This window comes from Nycticebus coucang, chromosome 15, assembly GCF_027406575.1.
Source record: "Nycticebus coucang isolate mNycCou1 chromosome 15, mNycCou1.pri, whole genome shotgun sequence".
Classification (NCBI taxonomy): Eukaryota; Metazoa; Chordata; class Mammalia; order Primates; family Lorisidae; genus Nycticebus; species Nycticebus coucang.
Window position 1 is genome coordinate 2,714,776 of NC_069794.1, and position 14,374 is coordinate 2,729,149.

At 48.1% G+C, this 14,374-nt stretch overlaps 1 long non-coding RNA gene across 2 annotated transcripts; it reads right to left on the reverse strand.

Moving 5' to 3' along the window:
- Positions 1-8,798: 8,798 nt before the first annotated feature.
- LOC128566622 (uncharacterized) lies at positions 8,799-14,348 on the reverse strand. 2 transcript variants are annotated; one of them, XR_008374601.1, is made up of 3 exons: positions 12,693-14,348; positions 11,079-11,388; positions 8,799-9,953 (listed from the first exon to the last, which is right to left on the reverse strand). It is a non-coding gene; the product is annotated as an uncharacterized LOC128566622 (long non-coding RNA). The 2 variants fall into 2 exon arrangements; XR_008374600.1 differs by having other exon boundaries at positions 11,079-11,807.
- Positions 14,349-14,374: the final 26 nt, after the last annotated feature.

Sequence of the window (14,374 nt, forward strand, 5' to 3'; positions counted from 1 at the left end):
GTCTGCACAGATTCACCTGTTCTGGACAGCTCATCACAGTGGCACCTGTGCATGGCCTGTGTGTCCGACTGCTTTCATGAAGCATGTTTTCAGGGTTTATCCATGTCGTACCAGATACAAGTACTTCATTCCTTTTTAATGACTGAAAAATATCCCGTTGTAGGGATAGAGCTTATTTTATTCACATTCACGCATTTATCAATGTGAGGACACCCGAGTCATTTCCGTTTTCTCTCTATCATGACTAATGGTGCTGTCAACATCCCTAAGCAGATTTTGTGCTTGTACTTATGTCTTTGCTCCTCTTGGGAGAATTGCTGAGTTATGTGGTGACTCTTTTTCTTTTAAGTAAATTTTTGGACATATTTGTCAAGGTCCATAAAACATCTGTTAAGATTTTTTTTTTTTGAGACAGAGTCTCACTATATCACCCTCAGTAGAGTGCTGTGGTGTCACAGCTCACAGCAACCTCCAACTCTTGAGCTTAAGCGATTCTCTTGCCTCAGCCTCCCAAGTAGCTGGGACTACAGTTGCCCCCCACAACGCCCCGCTATTTTTTTGTTGTATTTGTCATTGTTGTTTAGCTGGCCAGGGCCAGCTCCGAACCCGCTGCCCTGGGGTATGTGGCCGGTGCCCTAAAGATTTTAATGCCTTGCCTCACGTGAGGAGGGCAGACACGTCTACATTCTCAGTCTTGCTCCACAGACACCAAAGCGTGACTCTCCATTTAAGCCTTTATAATTTCTTCCCAATGATTATACTTTTTTCCATAAAAACCCATGTATCTTGTGCTATATTTATCTCTTGATAATTTTGCTTTATGGTTTTATTAATAATGGCATATTTTTTCTATTATATTTTATAATCATTTATGGTTCATAATAGAGTGCTATTTTTGTAACAATGATATTATTTCCAGGAAAACCATTATATCTTTACAAATTTTCTCAGACTTTTCACATATGAAATCATACCATCTGCAGCTTTGCAGCTTTCCAGTTTTTATAATTCTTTTCTTTTTTTATTCCTGCTGCTCTGGCCAGGGATGCCCTTTGTTCTATGACGAATCCTTGGGGTTATGGTAATTTGCTTTATCCTGTTTCTGACCTTAGTGGAAAAGCTTTTAAGGTTAAAATGGGAAGTATTATGTTTGCTTCCGATAAATATCTTTTTATCAGAATGAGGACAATCCCTTTCACTCCATTTTTAAAAGACTTTTAAAAATCACTAGTAATTATTGACTTTTCTCAGAGAATTTTTCTGTATCCGTTGAGATGATTATACATTTTTTTCTTTTAATCTGTTAATGTTATAGATCACAGCAATAAATCTCATGGTTCAGACACTCCTTATAATCTTTTTCACTATGGTGCACTGATATTTTACACCCTGCTGGACTTGCTTTACTAATAATTGGTTTACTGTTTTATGTCTACATCTACAAGCAAAATGGGTCAATAATTTATTTTTTTTGTACTGCTATTATCTGGTTTTTATTCAAGGTTATACCAGCCTCACAAATTGATTTGTGTAATTTCCTTGGTTCTTATATTTTTTGATACAGTATGTATGAAATGGGGGTTATACCTTTCTTTTTTTTTTTTTTTTAGAGACAGAGTCTCACTTTGTCACCCTCAGTAGAGTGCCATGGCATCACAGCTCACGTTCTCAGCTCACAGCAACCTCCAGCTCTTGGGCTTAGGCAATTCTCTTATTCCAGCCTCCTGAGTAGCTGGGACTACAGGCGCCTGCCACAATGCCTGGCTATTTTTTTGTTGCAATTTGGCCAGGGCGGGTTTGAACACGCCACCCTCCATATGTGGGGCTGGCGCCCTACTCACTGAGCCACAGGCACCACCCCAGGGGTTATATCTTTCAAAGGCTAAAGGTTATACCTTTGGACTGTGGGGGGATTTCTTATTACTAATTCAATTTTCTTTATTATTGGTTTAGATTTAGTTTTTACTTTTTCTTGAGTCAATTCTGGTAATTTTTTTTTTTAAGAATGATATAAACTTCTATCTAGTCTGATCATTTTAAATACTATCAAGGCATGAAGTTCAATTCTTTGATAAGTTTTTTTTTTCATATTTGACAAACCTGAATTTCACAAAATAAATCCATTTAAATGGAACAGAGATTATGCCTCCTCCCCTCCCCCCCAAATATCAAAGACACAGTTCAATGCTTCTGGGCAATTTCTACCTATATTTTGACACAAGTTGGGAGAAACAACCCCAGAGTATGGTTGGTAGAAAGCTAATAGGTTACAGGTAGTTTGCAGAGACAGGGAGGTGATATACAAAAAGGAGAGATTCCAGAAAGGGCTCTGTTACTCCCCTAGGTTTGGAAAATGCTGAGCTGTAAAGTGGGTTCCTTCAATACAGTATTGCTGGGAACCTTGCACTTGTTATGTACGCCTTTAAATCTCTATGGCCTTTCAATAAAAAGCAATCCCCAAACTTACTTCCACAGAGCATCCTTCTAGCAAGTGCTCCATGGGAAACCCTCTGAAAACATGGCAGAAGACAGCCAAAGGGAATACACGAAACAGAAGTCCCTTCAGAACCTACGACGTTTGAAGACAACGTGCATAAAGGATCCCATGGAGAAATTCTACCACTGACTCGGTATCCCAGGGTCTCTATGTTCCATACACGGGGTCCTAAAACTCCTGAACATTCCTGATAATTTTGAAAACACTCAAACAGAGCCAGAAAACAATCGTTCTAAAGCCAGAGTCAATTAGGAAAGAAGGGAAAGAAGGAGGAAAGAAAAGAAAAAAGCACATTAACCTGGACGGAGTTGAACACATTCTGCGTAGTTGGTAATTCTTGTTTTTATAGAAAATCATATATTTCACCCAAGTTTTTGAAATATTAGCAGAAACATTAACAGTATTCTTGATTTACACTTTACTTTTAGTTAACCACTTTCATTTTATAACTGGTGCATTTGTGGTTCTTTCTTTCTTTTTTCCCTTTTTTTTTCAGTTTTGTTGGAGTTTAGTCTATCTAGTCTTTTTTTAAAAAGCTAGGCTTTTTCATACCTGATAGAAGGTAGAAATAAAAAACTTAAACACTGCGTGGTCTCGAACTCCTAAGCCCCAGGCATCCTCTTACCTTGGCCTCCCAGAGTGCTAGGATTATAGGCAAGAGCCATGGCTCAGACTTACTTGATTTAAAAAAAAAAAAAATTCATACTTTAAAAAAGTATGTATCGGGCGGCACCTGTGGCTCAGTGAGTAGGGCACCGGCCCCATATGCCGAGGGTGGCGGGTTCAAACCCAGCCCTGGCCAAACTGCAACAAAAAAATAGCCGGGCGTTGTGGCGGGTGCCTGTAGTCCCAGCTGCTCGGGAGGCTGAGGCACGAGAATCATGTAAGCCCAAGAGTTAGAGGTTGCTGTGAGCCGTGTGACGCAACGGCACTCTACCCCAGGGCGGTACAGTGAGACTCTGTCTCTACAAAAAAAAAAAAAAAGTATGTATCAGCTCGGTGCCCATAGCTCAGTGAGTAGGGCTCCAGCCACATACACCCAGGCTACTGGGTCCGAACCCAGCCAGGACCCAGCTAAACAACGACAACTGCCAAAAAATAGCTGGGCATTGTGGCGGGCACCTGTAGTCCCAGCTACTTGGGAGGCTGAGGCAAGAGAATCGCTTGAGCCCAAGAGTTTGAGGTTGCTGTGAGCTGTGACGCCACGGCTCTACCAAGGGCAACAAAGTGAGACTCTGTCTCAAATAAATAAATAAGCAAATAAACGAAATGAAATATATAAAAAAGTATGTATCATTTTAATAATTTTATAGAAAACAATGAAAATGAGGGGAAAGGAGAACCCCAGTTCTCAGAATGTACTTAGGGATCATTCCCATAGAATCAACAAGAAACGCGCAAACCGAGTTCATCCTGACGAAGTCTGTAGAGTGGAGATTTAGAACAACCTGCAGGCTGCTCTGGTGGAACCAGCTGCATCACGTTCACACAACAACACTGCATAGACCCACGTCACCTCTACAGACTGCTGCGGCAACAGCACTGCATAGACCCACGTCACCTCTACAGACTGCTGCAGCATACGGGTGTGTACAGTCAGGAAACCCCCAGGAGATATGTCCAGTGTGCTCTAATACATCGACTAAATTGGTTGTTCCTGGATAATGTGATTTAAAGTAATTTTTATTTTTGCTCTGTAGTATTTTAAGTAATGTTTGCTGTTGTCAACTGAAATCATGCATGAGTTTTAAAAACAGTAAGACTGCTGTAAATGGAAGAGAAACAAATGAGTCAGGCCCCCCACCCTCCTGAGCCCGACACCTGTGTGGACTCCAGAGTCTCACGACCAGATGCCTCGGCTACAAACTGGAGAGGATGACAGGTGTTGGGGCTGAGGGAAGTGTTGCCATATCCCGGGGCTGCCGTAAGGAAGCGGCCACACTGGGCGGCTGTGAACGACGTAAGTTTATTCTCTGAGTCCTGGAGGCAGCAGTCAGGATCATGGTGCCTGCGTCCTGGTTCTGCGGCCCTCCCTGGCGGCTTCAGCTGGGGGATGCTTCAGTCCAGTCCCTGCTGCTGTCCTGATGTGGGCTCCTCGCTCTGTGTGTGTCTCAGGGTCCCAGGGTGTTGGACGCAGGGCCCGTCCTCCCAGGCACGACCTCATCTTATTTCTTCATCTGCTACAGCCTGAGGCCCTGGGGGCAGGACGTGAACTTGTGTCTTTTGGAGACACAGTGGCCCACCTCAGACAACCTGGGTGCATGTCCAGCCCTCAGGCGGGCAGGGCTGGGTAGCGGCCCCCTCTCACTGACCCCATACTGGCCCTGGTTTGGTGTCTCCAGCTCCAGCAGGCTGTGGCCATCGAGAATGCACTGGGTGGCTGGCGTTCAGAGCAGGTGACCCTGACCACACACCATCCCCATGTCCATTTTGGGAGAAGGGGCTGTGGGGCTGGATCATCACCCTGCGTTGCCTGAAGGAACCCCCTTAGTGACTTTGAGATTCTCCATGGCTCCTGAGCATCAGCAGACTTGGGGGAAGAGGGGTTCTGCATGGTGGGAAGGAAGACGGGTCATCTCCTCCTGAAGGCGACTGTGCAGAGAGCTCCAGGAGCACCCTTGGGGTCTGGTGGGGACACGAGGGGAGCATCTGCCACCTCCAGCAGGGGCACAGGAGGCCACAGGGACACACCAAGTTCACTTCTGACTCACTTTGGCTCAAGTTTTATGGTTGTCAATCATCACAGCACATTGGAATCACTGCAAAAGATTTGAAGAGCCACTGCTTCAAAGAAGGTACCCAGAGCAAGCACACAAGGTGGGCTCAGCCACAGAGTCTCCAGGACAGGTGAGACTCCTCCATGGCAGACAGCTGCTGGCACAGACCCAGCCCTGTTCCACGTGCAGAGGGGCTGTGGGGAGGTCAGGGCCCTCCCATGCTGCGGAGTGTGTGGGGGGGACTGTCAAAGGGAGCAGGCACGGTGGCGAGCAGCTTGGCGTTCCAAGTCAGGTTTCTCACAAAGTCAAGTGCAGCCCTGCCGTGTGGTCCAGCCACCCTGTTCCTAGCATTTCCCCAGGAGAAGTGAAAGGTTGCGTTCGCACGAAGCCTGGTACATGAACAGTCACAGCAGCTTCCGACCCACATGTCCAGTAGGTAAGTAGATTCATTGTAACAGGAAGTAGTGTGTGTGCACCCAGGAACCACAGAGCAATCAAGAGAACAAGCCACGATGCACACAGCAGCCTGGGTAACTCACACGGAGCAGAAGCCAGGAGAAAGTGTGTGCATGTTGTAACACTCCATGTGGTAAAGTTTTTGAAAAGGCAAACTAATCTACAGTGACAGGCGATCTGTGGTTGGGGAGGGCAGGGAGGGCAGACAGGGCCATCAGTGGGGCAGGAGGGGACGAGCTGGGGCCGCAGACCTGCTCATCGCCTCGGTGGTCAGGACAGGCCCACGAATGAGCATGTATGTCAAACGTGTGCGGCTGTGTTCTCTAACACTGGGCACTAGTGTCTGTTATACTTCAAACAAGTTGTCTGTAAAACCACAAAACCTGCTTCCCGAGCCTCAGCCCCCGGAGCTTCTGACTTTATTGGTCTAGGTGGGACAACATGGCTGTCATGTTTATGAAATGGCCCCTGACGTACAGCTGGTTGTGATGAGGACCCTGGTGACTTCTGCTAAGAAGCTGAGGCCATAGAGAGGAGGCTCCGGCCAAGCCTTGTTTGTGGATTTGCTTATCTGTTTATTTTTATGGTTACGTAACAGATACAGACAGTTTCCAGGTGCATAATGTATAAAAATCAAATCAGTGTACCTGTGATATCCATTATCCCCTTAAACATTTTCTTTTCTTTTCTTTCCTTTCTCACTCTGCTGCCAGGGCTGGAGTGCCGTGGCCTCATCACAGCTCACAGCAACCTCAGACTCCTGGATTCAAGTGATCCTCCTGCCTCAGCCTCCCAGTAACTGGGACAACAGGTGCCCACCACAGTCCCTGGTTAGCTTTTCTATTTTTAGTAGAGAGGGAGTCTTGCTCTCACTCAGGCTGGTCTTCAACTCCTGACCTCAAGTGATCCTCCTACCTCAGCCTTCCAGAGTGCTAGAATTATAGGCATGAGCCACCATGCCTGGCCAATATTTGTCTTTCCTTTACTGACTGATTTTTAGTTTTTGTAGCTGAGATTAAATAAGATATTTAAACCAATCCAATGGTTATGGTCTAGGGAAAAGAGTTCACCAAGTTATAGGATAGACCACATGAAATTGCCATTTTATAGGTTATAAAATCCCACATATAGGCAATTTTGTGTGGTTCAAAGTTTCAGTTTAATATCTTCACCTCCCATCAAAAAATCATTGTTGAGAATTGTTCCCTGAGTGCTGAGCCAGGTTTCACTGACCATGTCACTTAGAATGTTAGAGCTGTGCCATGCAATTTAAACACACTTCACAAGCTGCCCCCTCCTCAAGAGCCATTTATACTCTGAATGGTATGAGGAAATGTAATTTCAATTAAAAGTAAACACAATGAATTTAAAGTTTTTCATTTGGCCCTTCCCATAAATGCTATGGTTGTGACTTCCATTCCATTTTTCCAGGTTCAAATTTAAGTTTAATTTTAGGTCCGCTTGTTCTCTATTCAAAAAGTAATGTGTATTTGTTGTAGAAAATGTGAAAAATACAGAAACACAAATAAGACAATAAAAATTAAGCACAGCCCCACTGTACTGATTGTCTAATTCTTATCAACTATGGCTCAGCCCAATAGTTAGATATTTTTGAAAATTAAGTTTGGGTTAAACATTCTTTGTGGTTCCCCTCGGTTATTTGAGAACCCTGCTAGCATTTACTTAAACAGCCTGAAGTATGAGTGAGTCCCCAGTCACCAAAACTCGGGTTCCTTATAGAAGCCTTTGTGTGGTGGTGCAATAACAAACTGGCTCACCTAAAGGCCGAGCAGAGTCAGAACGCAGGTGCTCCGTCCCCGCTCCCAGACAGGGTGCTACTTTCTACTGTATGAAATGGGTGGCCAGTGAGATCCAGAAAAGAGGGGATCCGGAAAGTGGGAGAGGGCAGAGGGGGCAGCTGGGACGCAGCGGGAGTCTGAGGAGCAATTTCCGTTTCAGATGTGTGTTTTAGAACCTCAGTGGGAGAATTGCTGAACGCCTGTGATCAACTGGAGAGTGGGGCTGTGGGGCCTTTGCTTAAGTACAGGCAGGTCTTGGTCCTGGCGGACACAGGGTGCCCCAGGGGCTCTTTGGTTCCCATGCGCTCATAGTGCCATATAAAACTACAGTGAGCAGGAAAGGAAGACACATTTATTCCCCTTGGGTAGCCTTAAATAAAAAGCATGTACCTTTAAGCCTTAGAAAGTGAATTAAATCACAGTGAAATGCAGGAAGCCCGTTTCCCACCAGGACACTCTGGTCCTGTTCCAGAGCACAGACGTCTCATCAGGAGTCCCTGGGCACCACCCACAGGGGCCACGCTCTGTGCACGGCTGAGCCCGGGTGAGAGCGATGCTACTGATGGGAAGGCTCGACTCTAGCCGCTGGTAGGGGATCAATAAATATTTAAGACGGCTTACTTCTTATCTTTGTTTTTCACCTTTTCAATATAATCTAAGCCTACTGCAACAAATTCAAACAGCCAGAAGTACTAAGTCAAATCTGAGGCCGCCATCCCCTCCTCCAAATCACTCCGTCAGAGACGCCTTTCGGACGGCTTGGTGGTCATAGCCCTGACCTTTTCTGTGCATATCCAAATACATGCCTCATAGAATTAAGAAAAGATTTTACTGGGTAATCACTGTACAACTTTAGAGAAAATAAAGAATTAAAATTTTTTCTTCTGAGTGAAAGAAACCAGTGCGGAAATGTTGTACACTGTTATCTTACATCCAGCTGTAAGAGGTTCTGGAAAAGGGCAAAACTACGGAGATAGGCTGGGGGGGGAGCAGGGTGAAAAGGTGGGGCACAGAGGATCTCAGAGCAGCCAGACGCTTGGTGCATTTGCCAACACTCACCAAATGCACAACATTAAGAATGATGTAAGGGCCACAAATATGTTGAAAGGTGGAGGTGACTCTAATGTCAACTATGGACTTGAGTTAGTAGCAGCATATCGGTATTGATCCATACCCCACTAATGCCCAATAATGGGGAAAATTGGAAGCGGGGAGAGTGAGGGGTGAATGGGAGCTTGTGCGTGCTCTCTCTCCATATATATATTTCCTCCCTGAGACAAAGTCTTCCTGTTGCCCTGGGAAGAGTACTATGGCATTATCCTAGTTCACAGCAACCCCAAACTCTTTTATTTTTTTTGGGGGGGTGGACAGAGTCTCACTTTGTCGCCCTTGGTAGAGTGCCATGTCGTCTAGCTCACAGCAACTTCAAACTCCTGGGCTCAAGTGATTCTCTTGCCTCAGACTCCTGAGCAGCTAGGACTACAGGCACCTGCCATAATGCCTGGCTATTTTTAGAGACAAGATCTCGCTCTGGCTCAGGCTGGTCTCAAACCTGTGAGCTCAGGCAATCCACCCACCTCAGCCTCCCAGAGGGCTAGGATTACAGGCATAAGCCACCGCACCCAGCCTCAACCCCAAACTCTTGGACTCAAGTAAACCTAATGCCTCAGCCTCCTGAGTAGATGGGACTACAGGTATCTGCCACCACTCTCAGCTAATTTTCCTATTTTTAGTAAAGACAGGGTCCCTCTCTTGCTTGGGCTGGTCCTAAACTCCAGAGCCCTCCCATCTCGACCTCCCAAAGAGCTGGGATTACAGAGGTGTGCCACTGCACCTGGCTGGGAACTCTGTATTGCTCAATGTTTCTGTAAACCTAGAGCTGCTAAAATACGAGTCTATTAATTAAAACTGCCTTCATTATCTTTCTCCTTTTTCAGACATGTCCATTATCTACCATCTGTTTATGAACCACCGATCTGTCTATGCACATGTACACACAGAGACACATACGCATAGCTTCTTTTCTGTGTGAATTATGAGAGTGATGCATATTTAATGTAGAAAATAAAAACAGGACATAGGTAAGCTGGATCTCACCGTGCACAGATCAACTGTTAACCAGCTCAGGCTTTTCATTAGGGTTCATTCATGTTTTGTTCTTAAATTTTTGTTTTGCATTTTAAAGACATTTTCTTTTGGGAAGTACTTGTTTCACTTAATATACCATGAAATATGGAACATGTTTCAACATTGGTATCGGCTCTTGCATTCATGTCTCTGGAAAATGGTGTTTTGTTTTGGCGCACATATTTTTGCCGTCTTTTCCCTACCTGCTTCCAGGCTTCCAAGAGTCCCCCTGGCTTGCATTTGAATTCTGTAGCTCTTACGTGGTCCCAGATCCCGTTTTACAGCCGGGGACCTCTTCCCAAGCTGCCGGCCTCTCTGAGGACAGACTTTGGGCTTCCCAGACGCTGCCTGGTCCTGCTGGAGGGGTGAATAGAGGGCAGTGAGCCGTGGCTTGAGGACTTCCACTGGGCTTCCTGGACACCCATTCCCATCCTTAGATCTGACACCAAGGAAGGTGTCTAAGGGCCCCAACTTCAAGGTGGGCTCTGAGGTTGGCAGCACACCCCATGTTGTACCCCAACGACAGCTGGCTGCTGCCCCTGCTCAGCCCTCACATGGGACGTCCTGGTTGTCCCCTCCCTCTGACATCCCAAACCTCCTGGTGATGCCAGTTGAGACAATCCCCAGCACCATGAAACCTGGAGACTGGGCTGAGTGGCTACTCAAGAGCCCCGGGCATGCCCCGGGCTGGAGAGCCTGAGGGGAGGGGCCTCTTCGGAGCAGTTTTACTTTCATTATTTCCTGTTTATTTTTCACGTTTTCAGAAATCCTAGAGTCTTTAAGAAAGGTGTTGTCACAAGTCTGCTCTTGGCAGGTATTATTTTATTTCAGTGAGGCAAGGGTTATATTGCAAGGAAGTGTGGACATCCCATTCAGCACAGATGAAGACAGGCGGGAGACCTAGTCTGGAGAATTAATTTAAAGGGCACAACCTGTGACCACGGGCAGCTCCTGGGAAGGTGGAGGCACCTGTGCTTAGGAGGCTCGGAAGGTCACAGGATTGATTTTCTGATACTTATTATTTTTTTTTTTGGCCGGGGCAGGGTTTGAATCCGCCACCTCTGGCATGTGGGACCGGCGCCCTACTCCTTGAGCCACAGGCGCCGCCCACAGGATTGATTTTCAAAAAGAATGAGGAAACCCAGGTAAGGGCCACAAATATGTTGAAAGGTGGAGGTGACTGGGCCCCTCTGAGGTCATGGATGACATGGGTGAGAGAGGTCTTAGGGCGCATGGTAGGGCGTGGCCACACGGGCGTGTGAGAGACCACGGGAGGCAAAGCTGGGCACTGCAGGTGCCACTGCAGAAGGGAAGGCAGGGGAAGACAATAGGGTTGCCCAGGAGGGAGGCCGCCCTGCCCACCAGGCTGCATGTCATCCCACAGAAGTTCCATCCCCACTGGTTCCTTCCTGCTGAACTTTCTCTCATATTTGAGAGTGAGGCAATCAGAGCTGTGAGACTGGCTGTGACATTTATACTTACATGAGGGGATGCTTCCTGTCTGACTCAGCTGTCCAGGGCAACATAGCTCCGTCCTCTCCGCAGAAGTTCTCAATCCAGCAGGAGGGATGACCGTCACAGAAGGCACCCAGGAGGCAGAGAGACTCTGATGTTCCTGCCACGGGTCTCTCGGGAGCTTTCCCAGGAGGTTCCAGAAGGAATGCGCTTGTAGGGCCCCATGGGTCGGAGCCCAGGGCTGACAGGGGAGGATCGTATGAGAATCAGAATGCCAGGCAGTGACATCATGTGTGTCTGAGACTCACGGAGAAAACCATGTGCAGCAGGGAGACACCTGAAATAGCAGGTTACAGCCTGGGAGTGAGCAGGGCCTCTGTGCTCAGCTAAGAGCTTGGACCTCATCCAGCAGAGCTGTGCAGCCAGGCCTGGTCACCCACAGAGCACAGAGTGGGCAGCACCCTGTGTGTGGGTTGTGTGCGGCAGTGAGGACCCAAATACTCCCTGTGTTGTTCTAGCTGTGTATGTGCCGGGCTGTGACTGTCCCCGCACTGAAGACCTAACCCCAAGGTGATGCTATGGAGAGGTGAGACCTTTGGAGTGTGATCAACCTGCTGGCACCCTGCGTGGCTGGATTAGTGCGCTCTTGTCAGTGAGGCTGAGCAGGGCCCTTCTGCTCCTCTGAGATGTGAGGAATAGGCCTCACCAGACACCGAACCCACCAGCACCTTAAATCGTAGATGGCAGCCTCCAGAACTGTGAGAAATAAGTTTCCATTATTTATAAATTGTCCCATTTCAAAAAGTTTGTTATTAACAGCATAAATGGACTAATACACCCAATTTTTCAGAATGTGTCCCTACTTGGAGACAAAGCCATGGCAGGGGCTGAGGTCACAGGAGAGTAGGGGTGGCCTCAGTCTAGCGTGACTGGTATCCTTATATGAAAGAGGGGAATTCCGTGTGGCGCCTGTGGCTCAAAGGAGTAGGGTGCCGGCCCCATATACCGGAGGTGGCCAGTTTAAACCTGGCCCTGGCCAAAAAAAAAAGAAAGAAAGAAAAAGAAAAGGAGAGGGAAATTCTGACACAGAGAAGAGACACAGAAAGAAGACCCCACAGGGTGCCTCCCCCTCCACAAGAAGCTGGAGGAGGCCAGGTAGGGTTCTGTGGCAGCCTCAGCCCTGTAAGAGAGGCAATTTCAGGTGTCTAAGCCTCCCAGGTATGGCACTGCGCTATGGCAGCCCCAGAAAGTGAATATAGCTCCACGTATGTGTGGCAAAATATCTTTAAAATGAACCTGGAAGGCACATGCTTAAATCATGAAAGTGTAATCACTCTGGGGAAGGCAATGTTAACTTTGCCAGTCTCTGGAAGTGGGGCACAGCTGGCATCTTATGTATTATTCTTCATGCTTTAAATGTTTTCCTAAAACAAAGGGGCAAGCCTTACAGGTGAGAGAACGGGAGGATTAAAGCCAGGTGAGGACAGGGAGAGATGAAAATCCCCGTGAGAGCAGAACAAAGAACCTCTGAAAAGGGAAAAACTGGCCCCACACAAGTTATGCCAGACAGTTGTCACTGGCAGGGCCCAGCCAGTCCCTGGCTTTCGTTGCTGCCTTTAACTTCCCTGGGCAGGATCTCACCTGCCTCTGTATCCAAAAGCTCTCAGGCCCCACTGTGGCCAGTGGTGGGAGGCCGGTCACACAGATGGCATCTGAGCAACTGGCTCCAGGCTGTCTGAGGCTCCACTGCCCCTCTGTGAGCCTGACCTGCACAGCGGCCATTCAGACCTACTCGCAAGCTCAAGGTTGAGGCCATGGTTTAGTTTGGTGACTGTGACCCGCTGGAGGGCAGGAACCAAACCGTAACTATGTCTGTGTGCCCCCAGGCTTGGCGTTCTGTGGGAACACTATTAGAATCCAAGCAGAATCACTCATGCTGAGAACCTCTTGACACGCAGAGCTGGGGAAGCCAGGAAGGGGGTCCTCACGCCTGCATGCCTGCTAACATCAAGCACCCTGGAAAAGCCACGGCCTCACACAAAGGCCATAGAAGCCTTACACAAAAAATACTTCTGCAAGGATGTCTGCCCAGTGACTGCCTGCCTAGCCCCAGACAGCTGTCCCCTTTGTTATTGATCTCTGTTGCCCCAGATCTCAAAACAATTATTTAATCCTCCCCTTTTTCCCTTTAAAAGCCCTGGTCTTCCTTTTTCTCCCTGAATGTGACGTAACAGTTGACTGTGGCACATGTATTCCCAAGGCAATGCCCTACTCAGAATAAATTTCTCTGAGAGCCTCTGTTCCTCAGATTGACACTGGCACATAACACACATTCTACAGGTGCTGAATTCTGTTCAGCCAGCTGGGAGGAAGAGGCGGTAGTGGCTGAGAGGAGCCTGGTGCTCAGCGGCCTCTGAGTGCCTTTCAGCACAGGACGTCCAGGTCCACTCCAGCTCCAAATGGCTCTGGTCTCAGCAGCCTTAGATGTGGGATTAAGCGGCTGTGAAATGCCTGCCCTCATCCAAGGGCCTCCATCCAAACAGAAGGACAGGCCTGTCCCAGCCAGGCCAGGCCTGGGTGACACTGCCCAACAGGGCTCAAGTTAGAGCGTCCATTCTACTGAGGTAATTTCTCTGAAAAGTACTAAATCCCACAGGCTAAACACTGTAAAAGCATTTCATGACTTTTTCTACCAAAAAAAAAAAAAAAAAAGGAGGGAAGATTTCAAAGAGAGGCATTGCAACCTCCAAAGTAGCCTGTACGCTTTTCATACACAAAATAGGATAAAAGTCTTCTTGCAAAGGTAAAATAAATACATAAATAAAAACAAAACCCTATGCTAGAAAGCACCCCCCACCCCCACCCCAGCCTCGCTAATCAGGCACAGTGAGAGTCTCAGGCTTCTGCGGCTGCTCACTCAAGGGAAAGTTCCGACGGTGCCGTAGGTTGGGGGGGTCACATGTGTGCACCCGCAGCGACGCACTTCACCCCATCTTGGGTGGTAGGAGGACGCAGCTTCACCTAAGGAGAGCGGGACCAAGAGCAGTCTCCACCGCTCGCTCCGGGACCGCACCGCTGTGGTCGCCCCCACCCCCGCCGCTCGGCTCTGGGCCTCCGCGTTAGACCAGTTCGTACAAGTGGGACAGGCGGAAGGAGCTCGCGGAACTTCACTCCACCTCCACCCCCGCCCCGAGCAGGCCTCGGCGCGGAGCTGGGCCGGAGAGCGCGGCCCCTTCCCGGCGGAAGAGGGAAGTCCGGGGGGCGGGGCGCCCAGGAAGGGGGCGGGCCCGGGGCGGGGCCGGGGGCGGGCGGTCAGGGGCGGG